The sequence below is a fragment of the Ostrea edulis genome, chromosome 10 (assembly GCF_947568905.1).
Source record: "Ostrea edulis chromosome 10, xbOstEdul1.1, whole genome shotgun sequence".
Lineage (NCBI taxonomy): Eukaryota > Metazoa > Mollusca > Bivalvia > Ostreida > Ostreidae > Ostrea > Ostrea edulis.
This window is the reverse complement of record NC_079173.1, coordinates 18,457,908-18,473,273: the sequence shown is the minus strand read 5'-3', so window position 1 is coordinate 18,473,273 and position 15,366 is coordinate 18,457,908. Positions and strand designations below refer to the sequence as shown.

The window sequence follows — 15,366 nt, the reverse complement described above, 5'->3', positions numbered from 1 at the left end:
AACCCATATTGATGTAACAATATTTCATTAAAACCTGCGTATGGTCATTTTATATCTCGACTGATTCAATACACAAGAGCTTATACTGTGTATGGTTAGTTTTTGAATTGAATCAGGCTACTGACAATGCCTCGTTTAAAGTCAACTTCTATCGTCGTTATAACGATCTAGTTTGCAAATACAACCTACAGTTGTGTCAAATGATGTCTGACATGTTTCATATTGATTGTTAGGCCGTTCTTGGTACACTGATGTTGACTACGGATAACATCGTTTACCTGATCAAGATATAGGGCTCACGGCGGAGGTGACCGGTCAATAGGGGATGCTTACTAATTCAAGGCTCCAAGTCCCACATCCGGTATATCCAGGGGTCTGTGTTTGCCCAACTCTCTATTTTGTATTGTGTGTATGAGTTGTAAGATTGGTCACTTTTCGTTATATTCACCTTTCATTAATATGCAATTTTCGATATATCAGCTCTTTTATGATGGAGGTTCATTCACTATTCTTTCATTATGCTAGATATAACGATTAGAGTGTGAAAAAGTGAAGAAACAAACAGTGACCAATTTCAATCTAAACAATGAAATTATGTGATGTAAAATATAGCAGTAATCAAGGATGACGAACATTGTATATATATATATATATATATATATATATATATATATATATATATATATATATACATACATGTAAAAGTTTGATCCCTATTATGGCCCCAAACTACTCCTGCGGGCCAATTTTTATTGAATCTGGACTGTCAGGAAGCTTTCATGTGAATGTAAACTGTTCTAGGCCAGTGATTTTTCAGATTTTTTAAATGATTATCCCCATATATTTGTATGTAAAAGTTTGATCCTCCTATTGTCGCCTCATCTTACACCCGGGGGCCATGATTTTGATAACATTAAATCTGCACTATGTCAGGAAGGTTTCTCGTAAATTTCAACTTTACTGGACCAGTAGTTTTTAAAGAAGATTTTTAAAGATTTCCCCTATGCAAAACGTTGATTTCCTAATGTGGTCCATCCTATCCTCGAGGGCCATTGTTTTAACAAACTCCAATATGCACTATTTCAGAAAGCTTTTATGTCAATTTCCATTTTTTGGCCCAGTAGTTTTTTAGAAGATTTCAAACAATTTTCCCTATATATTTCTATGTAAAAGTTTGATCCCCCCTTGTGGCCCTGTCCTCGCTCCAGGGCCATTATTTTTACAAATTTGAATCTGCACTGTGTTAGGAAACTCTCATGTAAATATCAGCTGTTCTGGGTCAGTGGTTCCTTGAGAAGAATATTTTAAAAGATTTTCCCTATATATTTGTACAGTGTATGTAAAACTTTGATCGCCCATTGTGGCCCCATCCAACCCAGGGAGCATACTTTTAACAAATTTGAATCTGCATTATTTCAGGAGGCGTTCACGTAAATATCAATTTGTCTAGCTCAGTGGTTCTTGAGAAGATTTTTAAAGATTTTTGCTACATATTTGTATGTAAAACTTTGATCCCTATTGTGAACTCATCCAACTCCCGGGGCCATGATTTTAACGGACTTGAATCTGCACTATCTTAGGATGCTTTCACGTAAATGTCATCTTTTCTGTCTCAGTGGTTCTTGAGAAGAGGATTATGAAAGATTTTTTTCTATATATTTCTATGTAAAATTTTGATCCCTTATTGTGGTCCGATCCAACCGCCGGGGCATGATTTTAACAGACTTAAATCTGCACTATATCAGGAAATTTTCACGTGAATTCGTAAATTTCAGTTTTTCTGGCCCAGTGGTTCTTGAGGAGAAGATTTTTAAATGACCCCATTAATTGTAATTATTTCCCCTTTCAAAGGGACATGACCCTTCATTTGCACAAACCTGAAATCCCTTTACCCAAGGATGCTTTTGGCCGTGTTTGGTTGAAATTGATTACAGGGTTCTGGAGCAGAAATCGAAAATATAAAAAAAATTACAGACAGACGGACAGACGACAGATATTGAACAGACAGTATATTCATATGTTCAGAGTGGACACTGTTTGACCTAAAAATCAATAGGGACCCTCTTCTACTCATAACCAACCAACATATGAAATATCATAGCGATCAAGTGAATTGTTCCCAAGATATTGAGCGAACATGAGGTCTGCCAAACGACAAGTACAAAGTAACATTTTCTTCTTTGAAAGGGGCATAAGTAATTGTTTACATAATCTCATATACGGTCACATCAATTTAGAAATATATTTCTTTCCCATAACATTAATGGGCTTCCATAATTCTAGAAAAAAATACAATCGGAATAATGCATTATGCTTATAAATTTACGCTCGTATTTAACCAAATGTATTACGCACTTTTCAGTATTTTTATGAGAAGGGATACATACAACATACCACAAAAGGTTTTTGACTCATTTTGTTCGCCTCGTTGTTTACTTATTTAAAAGTGTAAAATGGTTTTTAAAAAATCATCTTTCACCCTATAACTAATTATTATGAAATAGCCAATTGAAATTGATCACCGAGTAATTTTTAAAACTGCCATGATATTATGATACCGTGAGTAACACATGTTTTGTGTACACGTCCTTTGTCACTTGATTTGTCAGATTTCTGCATGTTGCACGTTTTTCATGGGTATGGGAATATGCGATTACTTGTTAGTTTTATCTTCTCCTTTGCAGTAAACGACAGATGTACTTACCCATCTAAATGCAGCGACGTTTAAGAAGCTTACGTTTGAATTCTATCATATTATCGTGAAGTTTAATGTGATTATACACATGAACAATGGTATTTCCACAATTTACAGGCCCCAAAAAGGGGATGCATATATTAAATATATTCGGCAAAATACGGTAGACCTATATGTGATAATCTATATGTGACTGTAGAATAGTCTGAAAGCGAAAACATAACAAACTGAACGTGCGCTCTTCGTCTCATCCCAGTAGATGCCCGCAGAAATAGTCACATGGTTTAAGCTTTGATACACTTTCTAAGAGGCATCGACGGGGAGTATGATAGGTCGTAATAGATCAATACCGTTTTCAAATATTTACATGTACTATGCTTTCAAACCGAAGAAAGCGAAATATTACTTTCTTTACTATAAAATATTTACTTACAAGTTATTTGTTTCATGTTTACGAATCTATTTTCGTTCTTGATATATTTAAACACACAATTTGCTTACACCATGTATTCATGCGCAACATGAATGACCGAATGTTTACTATTATTTGCTCGGAACACCCGGGTATTTTAATTCAAAATTCATTCAAAAAAAAAACTTTCGATAAAAGTGGACAATATCGCAATCGAATATGTATCGTGTGCAAAACTACTTGGTGTTTATATTGATAGATGTCTCACGTGGTCTGAACATGTTGAAGTTTTAACCAAAAGACTTACAAACAAAATAGGTGTGTTATCTAGATTACGTTCATTCTTGTCAACTGAATTATTACTGAAAAATTGTAATACAATTGTTTTTCATCATTTTAACTACTGTTATACAGTGTGGGGCAATATGAAAAACAAGGACGGTCTTTACAAATTATGCAAACTTCAAAAACAAGCTGCTAGAGTGGAATTTAAATAGAAAGATTTATACACCTACAACAGAAATGATGCAGCAACTTAGATGGATGCATCTGTCAAACTATTTTGTATAGGGAACTATCATTCTTGTCTTCAAAATTTTACATAGTCCAACCCCCGATTATTTAGATGTTTTTCAGTATGTTCATGAAATTAGCAGTAGATCTACCAGATTAAGTCAAAGTAATTCATTATATATCCAGAGAGCAAAGACACAATAGTTTAGAAGATATTTTACAATTTACGGTTCGTAGTTATGGAATAATATGCCAGCATTTTTAAAATGTTACCCAACATTGGAAACTTTTAAATCCGCTTATCTTAATTTTTTTTTCATTCGGGAAGTTAAAACCATATAGATATGTTTTTGATTATTTTCAGCTTTATTTTTATTTGTTTATTTATTTATTGTGTTTTATTTTCAGTTTTAAATATGTAAATAACATACATGTATGTATACAAATTACCTTCATATACTTTTTTATATTGTATCTGTATAATACTGCTGTCTCTATACATGTTTTCAGGACCACAATGTAAACTAGTTTTAAACTAATTGTGCTATCCTGTTTTTAAAAAGAACATTATTATTATTATTATATTAAGCTTAATTGATCAACACTATAATGATGAAATATATTATTCGGTACACTGATTTAATGCACGAGCGCATAAGTATGAATTTAAATATGGGAATTAGATCCATCAACCAAGGTTGATGTATTTTCTAACAAATATAATTTCTATACATATATTCAATAGAAATAACCAGGTCAACTCCAAAATAAAAGAACACAGAGATGTTGTTTTATATTTAGATCTTTTTATTTACAGAATGGAGAAGTTAATGGTAAATGAACTTATATTTATTCAATTAATTCAAAAACTTTTATTTGAGAAGAAAAAATCTCTCGCTGTGACCTTCAATTCGACTTTTAGATATATCGATGACGTTTTGTTTATTAGCAATGATAGCTTTCATTCATATGTCGATTTGATATCTCCCTGTAAGCTGGAAATAAAGGACACCACAGAGTCGTCCACTTCTGTTTCATACTTAGATATTTTATTGAAAGTAAACATTAACGGGAAACTGACAACTCAACTGTATGACAAACGGGATGATTTCTGCTTCTCCATCGTCATCTTCCCATATTTATGTAGCAATATTCCATTATCACCTGCATATGGTGTTTATATATCTCAACTGATTCGATATGCAATAGCTTGTTCTGCGTATAGTCAGTTTTTAAATCGAGTTAAGCTACTGACAAGCAAGTTGATGGTACAGGGATTTCAACAGTCTCGATTGAAGTCAGCATTTTGCAAATTCTATGGTCGTTATAACGATCTAGTTCGTCAGTACAACCTGGCATTGGGTCAAATGCTGTCTGACGTGTTTCATACTGATTGTTAAGCCGTTCTTGGCACACTGATTTTGACTGCGGATAACTCCGTTTACCTGATCAGGATATAGGGCTCACGGCGGGTGTGACCGGTCAACAGTGGATGCGTACTCCTCCTAGGCACCTGATCTCACCTCCGGTGTGTCCAGGAGTCCGTGTTTGCCCAACTATCTATTTTGTATTGCTTATAGGAGTTATGAAATTGATCACTGTTCGTTATCTTCACCTTACTTACATTTTATGGCAAATGGGATAATTCCAGGTTATCCATCATTAGTTCAAATATCTATGTAGCGATATTCCATCATCACGTAGTTATCGTACCGATGTATTCCAACTGATTCATTTTACTAGTGCATTTGTTTTTTCTTCTGATCAATTTGGATTGTAAATTTGCACTGCCTCAAAATAACATCTGAAACATTGAAGGGCGAGGATAACGGACAGTGATCAATTTTATGAGAGATCAGATAGAATAATTTCTTCGGACAATTGAATTTGTATGAGCAACTGAAATAATTTTGCATCATTCATTATAAGATATATCACTGTTCTTTGTTTTCACCTTTCATTGGGTAAAGTAACACAAATCAAGACCAATTTCAAATTAACACTTTTCGTACAATTACTCTCATCGACAATATTTAATTGTCATACAAATAATCGGTATCTATATAGATATCCTTACAATATCCATAGTTTCGTCAGTGTACCGATGATTCCATTCTTTAACGTTTTATGTACTAATTAAGTTTCATTGATCAACACTACAATGATGAAATATATTATTCTGTAAACTGATTTAATACACGAGCGCATAAGTATGGCTTTAAACATGGGAATTAGGTCCATCGGCCACCATTTATTTATTTTCTAACAAATATAATTTTCATACATATATTGAATAGAAAATAACCCAGTGAATTCCAAAATAAAACACCACAGAGATGTTATTCTATATTTAGATATTTCTTCTTTACAGAACGGAGACGTTGATGGTAATTGAACTGATATCCTTTATGGCAAATGGGATATTTTCACGTTCTCTATCATCAGTTCCTATATCTATGTAGCGATATTTAATTATCACCTATTTACCGTACCTGTGTCTCTCAGTTGATTCATTTCATTAGCGCAATTTTTGCTTATGATCTATTTGGATTGCAATTGAGCACCGCCTCAAAATAACAAAGAATGAAAGGCGAAGACAACGAAAAGTGATCAATCTCATAACTCCTATAAGCAATACAAAGCAGAGAGTTGGGCAAACACGGATCCCTGGATATACCAGAGGTGGGATCGGGTGCATAGGAAGAGTAACTACCCCCTGTCGATCGGTCACACCCACCGTGAGCCCTATATCTTGATCAGGTAAACGGAATTATCCGTAGTCAAAAACAGTGTGCCAAGAACGGCCTAACAGTCGGCATGAAACACGTCAGACAGCATTGGACCCAATCTTTTATTACGCCAATATATAGATACACATATTATCTACCTATGCTGTGAATATCAAATAATTCGCATCATTCATAAGGGAGTTACAGACATTTTAGTATTATCCAATCAAAATGAAGCGCACGTGCAAGTGCATGCAGATTGGTAATTGTGACCATTTAGATCAGTTAAGGATATCAATACCTACCTAAGACATGGATTTCAAACCATTTCCACGAACAACAAAAAGTGAGACTGGTTACAAAGTTAGAGTACGAAAATCGTTTTTCACATCTACAAATGATATACTATCATCCTATAAAGGTTTCATATCGATCCCTTGTATATTCTGATTTTCCAATTTTTATACCCAAATTATAATGCACGTGCGTGTGCGTGCATGCATGTGCGAACAAAATGACTATCGTTCTGCACATTTACAAACACCATACTACCACCCTTGAAAGTTTCATATCAATACCTTTTGCAGTTTCTGGGAACACTCCCAGACACAAAAGTACCGGAGAAAAATAATAATAATAACTACACTCGATCTCGTTGCGAGCAACGAGTAGGTCTTCCATCCAATTTCTGACGAGACAGGATATTAACTGGAATAATTCAATTAGTGAAGATTGACTTGATATGAAAGGAATAAATATCTACATTATTAAAAATAGAGCGATAAACAAATAAAAGATATTATTTGTCAATGATAAACAACATACGTTTTATTTCATTCACTTCCGGTATCTCTGAAGTCCATAAAACGACTAAAAAGTCCACATTGAGCGTGCAGAAATCCCCACTAAAAGTCTTGATGAAAAATACAGAATTTTTGGACAAATTCCGGTTTCTAATAATCAACTTACGTTTGAAATAATATGACTTGTTATACTCTACTAGACGATATTATGAGCATTGGAAATGAAAAAAATGAAAAATTACATATTTAAGCTACTTCCGGTGGACGACCGAATTGACGGAAACGTAAGTTAAACTCGTATGTTACGTATACAAGTCACCATTTAACAACCCTGAAATGTTCAAGACTCAATATTAGACCGTTTACGAGAAAATAGCCGCAGAAAATATTAACAAATATTGGACATATCTCACAAATGACAGTGAATTTTGAAAAACAAATTGACGGTGATCTTAAAATGGATAATGTTAATAATATATGTGAAAATCATATTAAACACATGATTTACAAGCGTGATTTATGAGGACAAAGAAATAACCATTTTTTGAAGTTTTTCTCAATAAACCGGAAGTTGCTGTTTTAACTTCCGGTAAGTATTGCACTTTTGAAACTATAAAAGAAACCTTATTTCATCATGCCAATTTCGTCTCAAGCACAGAGTTTTGAAATTTGACGTTTTCTTTGTTCACTTCCGATGACGATCGGAAGTGACGGCCAAAATAATTATATGTGTATGTCACATCTGTCAAGATCTATTATCTCTAAAAGTGAAATATTTGAACGTTTATGACAAAACGCCTTGACAAAATCTCTTTTTAAAATCGAAAATCGGACATATCTCACGTATTGAAGAAACATTTTGGAAAAAAAATGGACGTTACTCTAGAAATAGATAATGTCAATAATATATGTGAAAATCAAATCAAAGACTTGATTTATTAGCGAGATATATAGTGACAAAGAAAGACCAATTTTTCAACATTTCTCTCCATAACGCGGAAGTTACTTTTTTTAACAGTAAGTGTTTTTCCGGCAAGTATCACATTTTCTGAAACTATTAAAGAGACCTAATCATACCATGCCAGTGTCGTTTTAGACGCATAATTTTGAATTTGACGTTTTCTTCGTTCACTTCCGGTGACGAGCGAAATTGACGGCCGAATAAATGATATGCGTATGTCACAACTTGAAGTCGAGATATATCATCACTGATATATTGGACATAATTAACGACCGGAAGTAAATATCGAAAAAAGAAAAGGAATTTAGTTCATTTTATGGTGCATCTTTCCTGAAAGTTTGATAAAAATCTGTCAGGTTATTTCCAAGAAATGGCGTGCACAAAATCGGGAAAAAACAATAATAACAATAATAATAATAATGACAAAAAAGAGGACAAGAAACATAAGAATAAGAAAAAAGGTCTTCATTTGGAAACGGAAGACCTTAATAAGACCTTAATAAGAAAGAGAGTAAAAACAATATGTTCCAAAACTTTGTGTGATAATAATAAGAAACAGAGTAAAAAATGTTCCCAAACTTAGTTCGGGAACATAATAATAATGATAATAATAATAAGAAGAAACAGAGTAAAACAGTGTGTTCCCAAACTCTGTTGGGGGAATATAATGGAGAAAAAAAAGATGCACAGTCTGGGATACATTGTATAGAGAATTGTTTTAAAATTTGACCTACCAAAGCAATACAAAATAGACAGTTGGGCAAACACGGACCCTGGACACACCAGAGGTGGAATAAGGTGCCTAGGAAGAGTAAGCATCCTCTGTGTGATGTAAAACATCGATATTGATTTTATTTTGTTACACATATCGTATGGAAAAGAGAAATATTAATCTCTATTGATCAGTCAATCAAGAAATCATTTTGTTCAACAGCACCCTGACTAGGCAAACACGTACTCTGAAGTTGATTTTAAAAAGATGTTGGATGTTCTCACTAAAAATATATATCCGTAGTCTTTGGTGACCAGGTCTTCTAACGGTCTGTTAGAATTCAAATGGACACGAATTATGCTCCTTTGTTAGCTGATCTGTTTTATATTCTCATGAAGTAGAATTTATTCAAAGGATTCTACATGACAAATAACATCTTTCCTGGCCTTCAAATAGTCATTTCGATATATTGTGAAGTCGAAATAAAAGAAACCATATAGCCTTCTATTTCTGTATCGTACTTAGAAATGTTATTGAACATACATTTTAAAAGGAAACTAGGCACTCAACCTGATGAAAAACACGATGACTTCAGCTTCTCCATCGTTAACCTTGATTTATATCTATTTAGCAGTATTCAATTATCACTTTTATTAGGTATGTATGTGCCTGAATTGCTATGCTTATGATATTTTTTTTTAATCGAGGCAAAATCCTCAAAAAAAAGTTTATATTGCAGGAGTCTCAACAGTCTCGATTAAAGTCAACATTTCGCAAAATATATGCTCGTTACAACGATCTAACTTACCAGTACAACCTGTCGTTGAGTCAAATTATGTCTAATATGTTCCATACTAATTGTTAGGCCATTCTTTACACATTAACGTTGACTACGGATCACTCCGATTATAGGGCTCATGGTGGATGTGACCGGTCGACAGGGGATACTTAGTCGGTCAATAGGGAATGCTTACCCTTCTTAAACACCTGTTCCCATGTCTGGTTTACCCAGGGGTCCATGTTTCTCCAATTCTTAATTTTACATTGCTTATAATACATGCAGATATAAGATTCAACACTGTTCAACATTGTCTATTTTCTTCAATTCCTCTGCATACAAATAATTGTTATGTATACATATATACTTACAGTTTCTGTAGCTTCGTCAATGCATCAAAGATTCCATTTGGTAACGTTGTTATGTCATTGTTACCCAAGTTTCTGAATGAAAAATATTTCCTGATTAATCTTAATTGATCAACGCTCAAAGGATGAAATATATAATTTTCTAAAATGATTCAATACGCAAATGCATGCTATTTGCAGTAAACAAGTAGTTTAAATCTATCATGAATGGCTTGTCTATATTCTAAAAATTATATTTTCCATTTGGTCGAGGCCTCTGCTGGTGGACTGTTAGTCCCCGAGGGTCTCTACAGCCCAGTAGCTAAGTACTTCGTTACTAGTTTGAAAATACGGAAGCATATTTAATTGCTGTTATAAAATTTAGAAATTCATTTCAAAATTAAGGATTATCTCCCTCATGCATAGCTCTTATCCTTAGACGAATTTGACTCCACTTTTTGGGCACGCTGTTTTTGGCTATAATAGCTCTAAAACTTCATTGTTATTTCGGATTTCAAACATTTCAGTTGAGTATCATCACTGGAGAGACATTATTTGTCGAAATGCGCATCTGGTGCATCAAAATTGGTACCGTATAAATTTTACATTATGACCCCTGGGTCGAGGCCTCTGCTGGTGGACTGTTAGTCCCCGAGGTTCTATACAGCCCAGTATTTAAGTACTTCGCTATTAGCTTAAAAATACGGATGTATATTTAATTGGTACCGTATACGTTTTATATTGATCAGAAAGTACCCAGTCAACTCGATCTAAAAGCATTACATAATTTTTAACACACTCCTCTATCTGTGATTTATATCTGAATCTCTCTTTTTTTTTTATTATAATTTATTTTTTTTTCCATATTCACATAATCATCAGTAATAGTTATGAAGATACATATTAATCATTTTATACATTCTCACAATCTTTCACACTACTAGTTCAGCATTATTGGTTGAATACTTCTTATTCTAGGTTACAGATCAAAAATAATGTTCCAGTTTTCCCAAAGTCTGTCAAATTTCAAAACTTCACATGATTTAATTGCTACAAAATTTTCAACTTTGTATTTGAAAGAAAGATAATATATCAGCCCAGTGATATGAGGAATTTTGTTTTGTTTTGAACAATTGAAAACATATTGTTTGGTATACATAATTATGAAATTAACAACTTTATTACACAAACTGAGAGGTGTTTCACCCAAAATAACATTACTAACATTAAAACCAATTCTTTTTTATGTTTTTTTTCTGAAAATATGCATGGAAAGATTATTCCACAGTGCTAAAGTATAAGAACAAGACATAAAGATATGTTGCATTGTTTCTACATTTTCTTTACAAAACGAACAACAGTCATTTGAAATTATACTGATTTTCTTGGGGTAATATTTCGTAGGAAGAAGCTGGTAAAGAATTCGGTACTGCAACCACTGAACTTGGGTATCAGTACTTGTTTTAAAACAAACTTTAAACAGCTCTTTGACAGAAACATTGCCTTCTAAATGTAAAACTTGTACGGTACCAATTTTGACGCACCAGATGCGCATTTCGACAAATAATGTCTCTTAAGTGATACTCAACCGAAAGTTTTAGATCTAAATATAGCCAAAAACAGCGTGCCAATCAAGTGGACAGATAATTCAGTGTTCCATTTTTGAATTGATTTGGGTATGAGATCATTACTACTTATCATATCATATAACACTCTGGAACATTTATCATTCAACAGTATAAATTCAAAGTAAAAAGGAATAAATGGTATACAATTTTCTTTAACATCTGATCTCTTTACAGACAAAGTCTTTAAAAACTTAGATATAGTACTGGTAATACTGTTGTATTGCATTGTACATACATTTGCTAGTCTAAATTTTTGTGAAAAATCTTGTAGTAATAAAAGAATTCCATATTTATCTAAAAAGTCTCCAATTATTTTCACACCATGTTGATACCATGTTTTAACATAAATGTCTTTATTACCAACACACATATTTGTGTTATGCCATACTGGAATAGAACTGAGTTTTTGCATGAAATACTTTTCATCCATTTCTCGAATCATTGCTAACCATGATTGAAAAACATCACGCCAAAAATCATTGCTATGGTTTATAATAGTATAAATATATTCATCTCCAAAATATATCACATTTTTTACCACCTCACTGCCATGTACTGCCAAAGAATATCCACCCATGGTTTGTGACTGTTTGTTAATGTTTTAATCCAAAAACATTTTAAAGACATTATAAAATTGTTCACCTCAACCATTTTCACGCAACCTTTTAAGTAATCTTAGGTGACAATTTGTCTCTTGACCTTGTCAATCTTTGAATTCCATATAATTTAAAAAAAAAACAGTTATTCAGAAAAGACAAGATATCTTTATCAGGATTTGGTAGTGTAATAAACAGATGGTTTAGCTTAGGTAAAATCAGTGATTTGGTGACTGTGACTCGACCAATGGGGGTGAGTATTCTTCTATTCCACTGGCGTATCAACGCTTTAATTTTTGGTATCTGAATATTATAATTTAAATCGACTATTTTTTTTTCATATCCACAGAAAATTCTATTCCTAGTAAGTTGAAAGTAGTGCATCCCCACTCTAGTTTCCATCTTGTGTGGTGATATACTTGACTAGAGAATTTTTCAGAGCCTATCCAAACAATTTTTGTTTTTGAGCTGTTTATTTTTAATCCAGAGAAACTTGATTAGTAATCTATAGTGTCAAGTGCAGCAAAAAGAGATTTTGGTGAACCATCAAGAGCCAAAGTTGTGTCGTCAGCATATTGGGAAATTTTGTGTTCGTTACCATTCACTATTATACCTTTGATATCTGTATTCTGTTTCACAAGAATAGCTAAAATTTCTGCACAAAGAATAAATAAATAAGGAGGAATAAGGTCGCCTTGTCTACAGCCTCTCTATATATCAAATTGCTCTGATTGGAAACCACTTTGTAATACAGATGTTTTAATATTTGTATTTAAGGTTTTTATCCAAGTAATTATGCAATCCCCAAAACCAAAATAACTTAAAACCTTATATATAAAATTCAAAATCTATCAGTACAAGTAAACCTGGTGTGTTGCTGGATTCAGTGAAAGACATGAGATCATACACATACCTACTGTTTTCTCCTATGTACCTGCCTTTTATAAACCCAGACTGAGTTTCCGATATCAAATAATCTAAGGTAGATTTTATTCTATAACTGAGACACCCCGATATAAGTTTATAAAGCACATTTGGAAGAGTAATTGAACGTCAGTTTTTCAGAAATTGTCTGGCTTTGTCATCTTTTGGCAAACATGTAATAATCCCCAGTCTTTGTGATAAAGGGATTTCCTTTTTCTCAAAAATATGATTAACAGCTGATACAATGTGGTTTTTGAGGTCCTTCCAAAACAATTTAAAAAATTCTACGGTGGAGCCATCACTTCCTGGTGATTTATTATTTTTCATATTTTTAAGAACTGTATATATTTCACTTTCAGATATCTTGTCATCCAAAGAGTTTGAAGCTGTCTTGTCTAACCTAGGGGTGTCCGAGACATTTATGATATCTTCCAAATTTATATCTAAGAGATCTGAATCTTTACATGTGTAAAGAGTTTCATAAAAATCTTTGACATGATGAAGACTATCCGCTTGGTCATATATGACCTGATCTTTATGTGTTTCTACTTTTTTGATAGTTTTGTTTAAAAAATTACGGGATTCTAAAGAACAGAAATATTTACTAGGTTTTTCCCCTTCTTCTACCCATTTAGCCCGCGATCTAATGATGTGACCTTATAATTTTTCCTTCCTTACAATTTCAAGTTCAACCTTTTTTTCCTCTAAAAGTTTAAAATTAATGTTATAGTCCGACTCTATGATTTCAATCTCTTCCAGTAATTTTTTTTCAAGCCTGTCTCTTTCTTTTTTCTTAAAAGAAGAGTGTGAAATTGTTATACTTCGAATTTCCATGAGAACTTCGAGAAAAATACTATGATTGTTGTCTGTATTGAATCTCTCTTTTTATTGATTTGGGATGTTAATGGTAAACGAACACATAAGGTTTACGGCAGCTAAGAAAAATTAAGGCCCGTCACCATCAAATTCCTATATGTATATAGAAATATCCCACTATCACTTGGGTATGATATCTACGTTCCTCAAATGTTTCGAAAAACAAGCGCATTAGTGTTTGGCTAATTTTGGTTTCTAATTCCGCATTGACTCAAAACAATTTACCAACTTAAAGTTTAAATATATGCACGGGTGGCAACACCTTATAATCAAATTTGCCCTATAACGTGAACCAATGTTGAAAAGTGACTGTCGCATTAAATTCTCCTTTTTGGAACCTCTTTTTACTGTGCCCTAATTGGAACCTAACTTGATTGGACTTTAAACAACCAACCTGTGCGGAATTCAGTTTGGACACGGCAGTCTAGTAGGATTGACGTTTTCATACTTCTCTGCATATCAGTTTATATTGATCAACAAACCTTTTCCGATTCTATGCATGTCGTATACATGATACAGCATATGATCCAGCTTTTCTGAGGTAAGGTGTTTTATTTACTACTCAGCAGCTTGTGTATTGTTTTATGTTATTTTAACTGTCCTAAAACATCCAGTTACCGAGTTCCTTAGTGTTAACTTAATTCCATGCATGTGATTTTCATTCGTTTCAAAATGGTACTAATTCAAACAAGTGTTCAGTGTATGGTGCAGTATTATAGTCATAAAGTAGATTTTGTCCAATATCTGTAAATGCAATGTAAAACTTCAATGTCTTTGTGGAGTCTTTCCAATAGACAAAAGTATAAATGTATTGTCTTAAACAGAAGACATGTCCAGGATGTTATCTGCAAATAAGATAATTTTATGTGTGTATTTATGTGTAATGTAACGCCACTCAGAGCGTATAAATAATATATTACATTCTATGGATGTGTATCAAAACAGGTCCTCTCCCTGTGGTCTACTACAGTTATCCTCATATAATCAGTGTATGCAGGATGTGGAGAGTAATCGTATAGTACAAGGGCAAACAAACTCCAGGAGTGGGTACATCCGTCACACCCACAGAGGTCTACGCTAATGAGCCAAGATCATAGACACTTGTGGAATTAGGATCATGTTCTTTATGAGATATTGTACATAATAAACTCTTTATATCTACATTGTGACTTTTTAATGTGTTAGCTTGATATGGTTACAGTCAATTCGTCCATCGGTGATAGTGACCAGTAAATTCTTAGAACTATAGTTGTTAGATTATCAACTTTACATTTAGATACATCAACCACGTTTTACCTATTAACAAAATCATTTTCATTCATATATCGATTCGATATATCCACAAAAAAAAAATAATAAAAAACACCACATACAACTCTACACCTGCTTCGT

The 15,366-nt window shown here is 33.2% G+C and overlaps 1 protein-coding gene across 2 annotated transcripts in view; it reads right to left on the bottom strand.

Moving 5' to 3' along the window:
* LOC125682897 (leucine-rich repeat-containing protein 15-like) overlaps window positions 1-15,366 on the bottom strand; it is a 334,249-nt gene that overhangs the window by 297,166 nt on the left and 21,717 nt on the right. The window lies entirely within an intron of this gene.